This window comes from Coregonus clupeaformis, unplaced genomic scaffold (assembly GCF_020615455.1).
Source record: "Coregonus clupeaformis isolate EN_2021a unplaced genomic scaffold, ASM2061545v1 scaf2454, whole genome shotgun sequence".
Classification (NCBI taxonomy): Eukaryota; Metazoa; Chordata; class Actinopteri; order Salmoniformes; family Salmonidae; genus Coregonus; species Coregonus clupeaformis.
In genome coordinates this window covers 45,282-52,500 of record NW_025535908.1, presented here as the reverse complement: position 1 = coordinate 52,500, position 7,219 = coordinate 45,282, and positions in this window count along the sequence as shown.

The window sequence follows — 7,219 nt, the reverse complement described above, 5'->3', positions numbered from 1 at the left end:
AACACCCTAACACCAGAGCAGAAATATGACAGTTGGCCCTGGTGCCGTGGCAACAGCCAGCTCCACCCTCCATCCCGTAATAGAGTCATCAGAACGTTAACGAGCGTTCCTGGGTGTGTCCCAAATGGCACCCTAAAAAAAAAACTAGTGCACTATGTAGGGAATAGGGTTCAATATGGAACACACACTATGATAAGCCTTGTCATCGCCAAATATGCACAAAGACGGCTAACGATGCTAATTGTGGCAGAATGCTCAGCTGCTCTCTCTCTCTCTCTCTCTCGCTGAGGAACAATATTCAGTTATTCATTTCCTCTCTCCTCTGTGCCCATTAAGGCCCATTAGTTCCCGTGATGGTGCCGTGTGTGTGTGTGTGTGTGTGTGTGTGTGTGTGTGTGTGTGTGTGTGTGTGTGTGTGTGTGTGTGTGTGTGTGTGTGTGGCGTGTGTGTGTGGCTGTGTGGTTTATTTTTGCATAGTTCAAATGACGGCAGCGCTGTGATTCCCCTGCTAATTGCAATCGCACCTGGAGACAGTGTGTGTCAACCCCCTGTATTGAAACGTGCTAGGAGATGTCACAGGTCAGAGGTTGGAGGCTAAAGGTGAAATCAGTCCATAGACCACACAGAGAGAGGAGTGTCAGGAGTAAGGTGTGTAAATGTGAAACGTCTCTTTCACACACATCAATAATCAACAGCAGCTTGTTTCTCTGTCTAAATGAAAGCATGTACGACATCTTCTATTACAAGCACAAACACCTGTTTTAACAGTACATCTATGTAAGGCAATGAAACCAAACAAAGCCTCACCACTAAGCTATAGCATTGAGGACAGCCAACTGGCAAATGTGGCGTGATATGGATAACCGCTGGGGTGTCTCTCTATTGGTGAGGCAGGATACATGCAAATACTCTCATATACAGTGAAACACACACACACACGTTCCTCCCTCTCTGTCTAGGTCAGCCACGTCACTCATGGTTCTGTCAAAGAGAGAGGAGGGTTGGAGGAAACTGAGTTGGGGGTTGGGGGATGATGATGGTGATGGTGAGGATATAGTCCCCTGTAGCTCAGTTGGTAGAGCATGGCGCTTGGTGAGGATATAGTCCCCTGTAGCTCAGTTGGTAGAGCATGGCGCTTGGTGAGGATATAGTCCCCTGTAGCTCAGTTGGTAGAGCATGGCGCTTGGTGAGGATATAGTCCCCTGTAGCCCAGTTGGTAGAGCATGGCGCTTGGTGAGGATATAGTCCCCTGTAGCTCAGTTGGTAGAGCATGGCGCTTGGTGAGGATATAGTCCCCTGTAGCCCAGTTGGTAGAGCATGGCGCTTGGTGAGGATATAGTCCCCTGTAGCTCAGTTGGTAGAGCATGGCGCTTGGTGAGGATATAGTCCCCTGTAGCCCAGTTGGTAGAGCACGGCGCTTGGTGAGGATATAGTCCCCTGTAGCTCAGTTGGTAGAGCACGGCGCTTGGTGAGGATATAGTCCCCTGTAGCCCAGTTGGTAGAGCATGGCGCTTGGTGAGGATATAGTCCCCTGTAGCTCAGTTGGTAGAGCATGGCGCTTGGTGAGGATATAGTCCCCTGTAGCTCAGTTGGTAGAGCATGGCGCTTGGTGAGGATGTAGTCCCCTGTAGCTCAGTTGGTAGAGCATGGCGCTTGGTGAGGATATAGTCCCGTGTAGCTCAGTTGGTAGAGCATGGCGCTTGGTGAGGATGTAGTCCCCTGTAGCCCAGTTGGTAGAGCATGGCGCTTGGTGAGGATATAGTCCCCTGTAGCTCAGTTGGTAGAGCATGGCGCTTGGTGAGGATGTAGTCCCCTGTAGCTCAGTTGGTAGAGCATGGCGCTTGGTGAGGATATAGTCCTGTGGTAGCTCAGTTGGTAGAGCATGGCGCTTGGTGAGGATATAGTCCCCTGTAGCTCAGTTGGTAGAGCATGGCGCTTGGTGAGATATAGTCCCCTGTAGCTCAGTTGGTAGAGCATGGCGCTTGGTGAGGATATAGTCCCCTGTATCTCAGTTGGTAGAGCATGGCGTTTGGTGAGGATATAGTCCCCTGTAGCTCAGTTGGTAGAGCATGGCGCTTGGTGAGGATGTAGTCCCCTGTAGCTCAGTTGGTAGAGCATGGCGTTTGGTGAGGATATAGTCCTGTGGTAGCTCAGTTGGTAGAGCATGGCGCTTGGTGAGGATATAGTCCCCTGTAGCTCAGTTGGTAGAGCATGGCGCTTGGTGAGGATATAGTCCCCTGTAGCTCAGTTGGTAGAGCATGGCGCTTGGTGAGGATATAGTCCCCTGTAGCTCAGTTGGTAGAGCATGGCGCTTGGTGAGGATATAGTCCCCTGTAGCTCAGTTGGTAGAGCATGGCGCTTGGTGAGGATATAGTCCCCTGTAGCTCAGTTGGTAGAGCATGGCGCTTGGTGAGGATATAGTCCCCTGTAGCTCAGTTGGTAGAGCATGGCGCTTGGTGAGGATATAGTCCCCTGTAGCTCAGTTGGTAGAGCATGGCGCTTGGTGAGGATATAGTCCCCTGTAGCTCAGTTGGTAGAGCATGGCGCTTGGTGAGGATATAGTCCCCTGTAGCTCAGTTGGTAGAGCATGGCGCTTGGTGAGGATATAGTCCCCTGTAGCTCAGTTGGTAGAGCATGGCGCTTGGTGAGGATGTAGTCCCCTGTAGCTCAGTTGGTAGAGCATGGCGCTTGGTGAGGATATAGTCCCCTGTAGCTCAGTTGGTAGAGCATGGCGCTTGGTGAGGATATAGTCCCCTGTAGCTCAGTTGGTAGAGCATGGCGCTTGGTGAGGATATAGTCCCCTGTAGCTCAGTTGGTAGAGCATGGCGCTTGGTGAGGATGTAGTCCCCTGTAGCTCAGTTGGTAGAGCATGGCGCTTGGTGAGGATGTAGTCCCCTGTAGCCCAGTTGGTAGAGCATGGCGCTTGGTGAGGATGTAGTACCCCTGTAGCTCAGTTGGTAGAGCATGGCGCTTGGTGAGGATATAGTCCCCTGTAGCCCAGTTGGTAGAGCATGGCGCTTGGTGAGGATATAGTCCCCTGTAGCTCAGTTGGTAGAGCATGGCGCTTGCAACGCCAGGGTTGTGGGTTCGTTTCCCACGGGGGGCCAGTATGAAAAATGTATGCACTCACTGACTGTAAGTCGCTCTGGATAAGAGCGTCTGCTAAATGACTAAGATGATGATGGTAATGGTGGTGATGGTGATGATGGTGATGATGGTGATGGGCGATGCACTATGTAAGTATGAGCAGCAGCAGGCAACCCATAATATACTCTCTGCTTAGAGGGAGCACAGCTGTAGTAATTGATAATTAAACAGGGGAGACCGACGTAGCTATGATGATGTGTCTGGCTACAGTATTATACGAGCTACAGTATTATACTAGCTACAATATTATACTAACTACAGTATTATGCTAGCTTCAGTATTATGCTAGCTACAGTATTATACTAGCTACAGTATTATACTAGCCTCAGTATTATACTAGCTTCAGTATTATACTAGCTACAGTATTATACTAGCTTCAGTATTATACTAGCTACAGTATTATGCTAGCTTCAGTATTATACTAGCTTCAGTATTATACTAGCTACATTATTATACTAGCTACAGTATTATGCTAGCTACAGTATTATACTAGCTACAGTATTATACTAGCTACAATATTATACTAGCTACAGTATTATACTAGCTACATCCTCCCAGTCCTCCCAGTCCTCTCAGTCCTCTCAGTCCTCTGTCCTCTCAGTCCTCCCAGTCCTCCCAGTCCTCTCTCTTCTCAGTCCTCCCAGTCCTCTCAGTCCTCTCAGTCCTCCCAGTCCTCTGTCCTCTCAGTCCTCCCAGTCCTCCCAGTCCTCCCAGTCCTCTCAGTCCTCCCAGTCCTCTGTCCTCTCAGTCCTCTGTTTCAATACAGGGGGTTGACTCACACTGTCTCCAGGTGCGATTGCAATTAGCAGGGAAATCACAGCGCTGCCATCATTTGAACTATGCAAAAATAAACCACAAGGCCACACACCCACGCACACACGCACGCACACACACACACCATCAGGTGGTGGGGAGGTGGATGGTTGTCAAACTGTTGCTGAAAAACAGCAAGAGAGAGAACGATGGTAAGTTGACATATAAATCCATCCTAACCTTTACGCCCATTGGTTGAGAGAGAGAGGTAGGTGATAATTGCCAGAGTGAGTCCATAGGTTAAACAGCAGGCGTGAGGAATGGGCATTATTGTGCCGTGCTTATAGGCTATAAGGTCAATAGGTGAATGTTGTTCCACACACGGCTGATAGGAGAGAGGAGGAGAAACAAGACGCTATGCTAATGATGATACGTTAGTATTCATTCCCACTATGCTAATGACGATACGTTAGTATTCATTCCCACAATGCTAATGATGATACGTTAGTATTCATTCCCACTATGATAATGACGATACGTTAGTATTCGTTCCCACTATGCTAATGATGATACGTTAGTATTCATTCCCACTATGCTAATGATGATACGTTAGTATTCATTCCCACTATGCTAATGATGATACGTTAGTATTCATTCCCACTATGCTAATGATGATACGTTAGTATTCATTCCCACTATGCTAATGAGATACGTTAGTATTCATTCCCACTATGCTAATGATGATACGTTAGTATTCATTCCCACTATGCTAATGACGATACGTTAGTATTCATTCCCACTATGCTAATGACGATACGTTAGTATTCATTCCCACAATGCTGATGATGATACGTTTGTATTCATTCCCACTATACTAATGATGATACGTTAGTATTCATTCCCACTATGCTAATGATGATACGTTAGTATTCATTCCCACTATGCTAATGACGAAACATTAGTATTCATTCCCACAATGCTGATGATGATACGTTTGTATTCATTCCCACTATGCTAATGATGATACGTTAGTATTCATTCCCACTATGCCCCTAGAATAGGAAACATTAGTGAATGATGTTATGCTTACTGGATGAAGTTAAACGAGCATTCAGACCAGCCTCCCTGATTGAACCTTCATAAACTACAGTACATGTCATAGAAACCTGCCTCTGTTTTCATAGTCAACCTTCCGCATTGTTATTGTCAGACACCAGGGAAATGAATACAGAGACGGAGGAGATGGGAGGGGGGCATGTGAGTCTCTAGGTGTGCGGGCTAGACATGTACGTGTGTGTCTGGGCTAGATGACAGATCTGTATTTCATTAGCCATGGCATGTACAGTCATCTTTACCGTCCTCCCTGCCTGCTGTCTTAAAGGGCTGCGTGTCTGGAAGCCCTTAGCGCCGAATGGCTGCAGTATGAATCATTTAGTGATAAAAGTCAGCGTAGAGGGCAATTGATAGAGTCAGTGAAGGTGAATATGAGCTCTTTAATACTGTGAGTTAAAGATGGGTTTAGAGTGTGAAGTTGAGCTCTTTAATACTGTGAGTTAAGGATGGGTTTAGAGGGTGAAGATGAGCTCTTTAATACTGTGAGTTAAGGATGGGTTTAGAGTGTGAAGATGAGCTCTTTAATACTGTGAGTTAAGGATGGGTTTAGAGTGTGAAGATGAGCTCTTTAATACTGTGAGTTAAGGATGGGTTTAGAGTGAGAAGATGAGCTCTTTAATACTGTGAGTTAAGGATGGGTTTAGAGGGTGAAGATGAGCTCTTTAATACTGTGAGTTAAGGATGGGTTTAGAGTGTGAAGGTGAGCTCTTTAATACTGTGAGTTAAGGATGGGTTTAGAGTGAGAAGATGAGCTCTTTAATACTGTGAGGGGGGCTGCAGCTAACAGGGGCTAATGTGTGTCACACCGGGGGTCCAGTTTAACACCGTGGCTAACAGGGGGTAACAGGGACAATATGCCTCCAATGCCTTAGCGGTGCAGCAGCCAACCAAGGGTCACAAGGTCAACAGCTGTTTCACACACACACACACACACACACACACACACACACACACACACACACAGCATGGGTCTGTAACGACCCTGTGGGTTTAATATCCAACCACCCCACCAGCTTTACACCTGTTCTAGTCTAGCAGAGCTCCCGATGATAGCTGGTACTGACAGGCTGGCGTGTGACTTTAGAGAGGCCATCTTGTTTACACAGATGTTCTACTGCCTGGCGGGCACAGCTGCTTAAAATGATGTTGGTTGAACGTTGAAATGGCGGTGGTTTTGAAATTCCAACCAGTTAGTGACAACACCAGCGCTAACTGTGTGTCTCTTATTATTGATCATCTCTGTAACTACTTAGAGCACAATCTGGACTAGACCTTGTTGTACGGAACAGCCAAGCCACCCCCCGACAGCTCTAAGTCATAACCTCCCAACATGAGGGTTCTATACAGGCTCTTAGCAGCACTAAATCACAACTCTCTATGGATGGGTCCCTTAACGGCACCCTAATCCCTATATAGTGCACTACTTTTGACCCGAGTACTATGGGCCTTTGTCAAAGTAGTGCACTATAAAGGGAATAGGGTGCCATTTGGGACACTCCATGGATTTATGTCCTATGGCCTTGGTGGTTCTGTAACATAATACCAAACAGGAAGGAAAATCTATGTTTAATTTAACAATCCATTTAATTTACAGCATATATAATGGCTGACATGACTATACATTATACAACTGTAACATAACTCTGTTCAGGACTGGTTCACTGTGCAAATGTTGACTTTCTGATCATGAGCTTTTTATTTATACACAGAGAGAGGCTGTTTGACTGTCTGTAATGTAGAACTACAGCTGGTCCTTGGTGGTCTAGACTGTCTGTAATGTGGAGCTACAGCTGGTCCTTGGTGGTCTAGACTGTCTGTAATGTAGAGCTACAGCTGGTCCTTGGTGGTCTAGACTGTCTGTAATGTAGAGCTACAGCTGGTCCTTGGTGGTCTAGACTGTCTGTAATGTAGAGCTACAGCTGGTCCTTGGTGGTCTGGACTGTCTGTAATGTTGAGCTACAGCTGGTCCTTGGTGGTCTAGACTGTCTGTAATGTAGAGCTACAGCTGGTCCTTGGTGGTCTAGACTGTCTGTAATGTAGAGCTACAGCTGGTCCTTGGTGGTCTGGACTGTCTGTAATGTTGAGCTACAGCTGGTCCTTGGTGGTCTAGACTGTCTGTAATGTAGAACTACAGCTGGTCCTTGGTGGTCTAGACTGTCTGTAATGTTGAGCTACAGACCAGAGCTGGCCTTGGTGGTCTAGACTG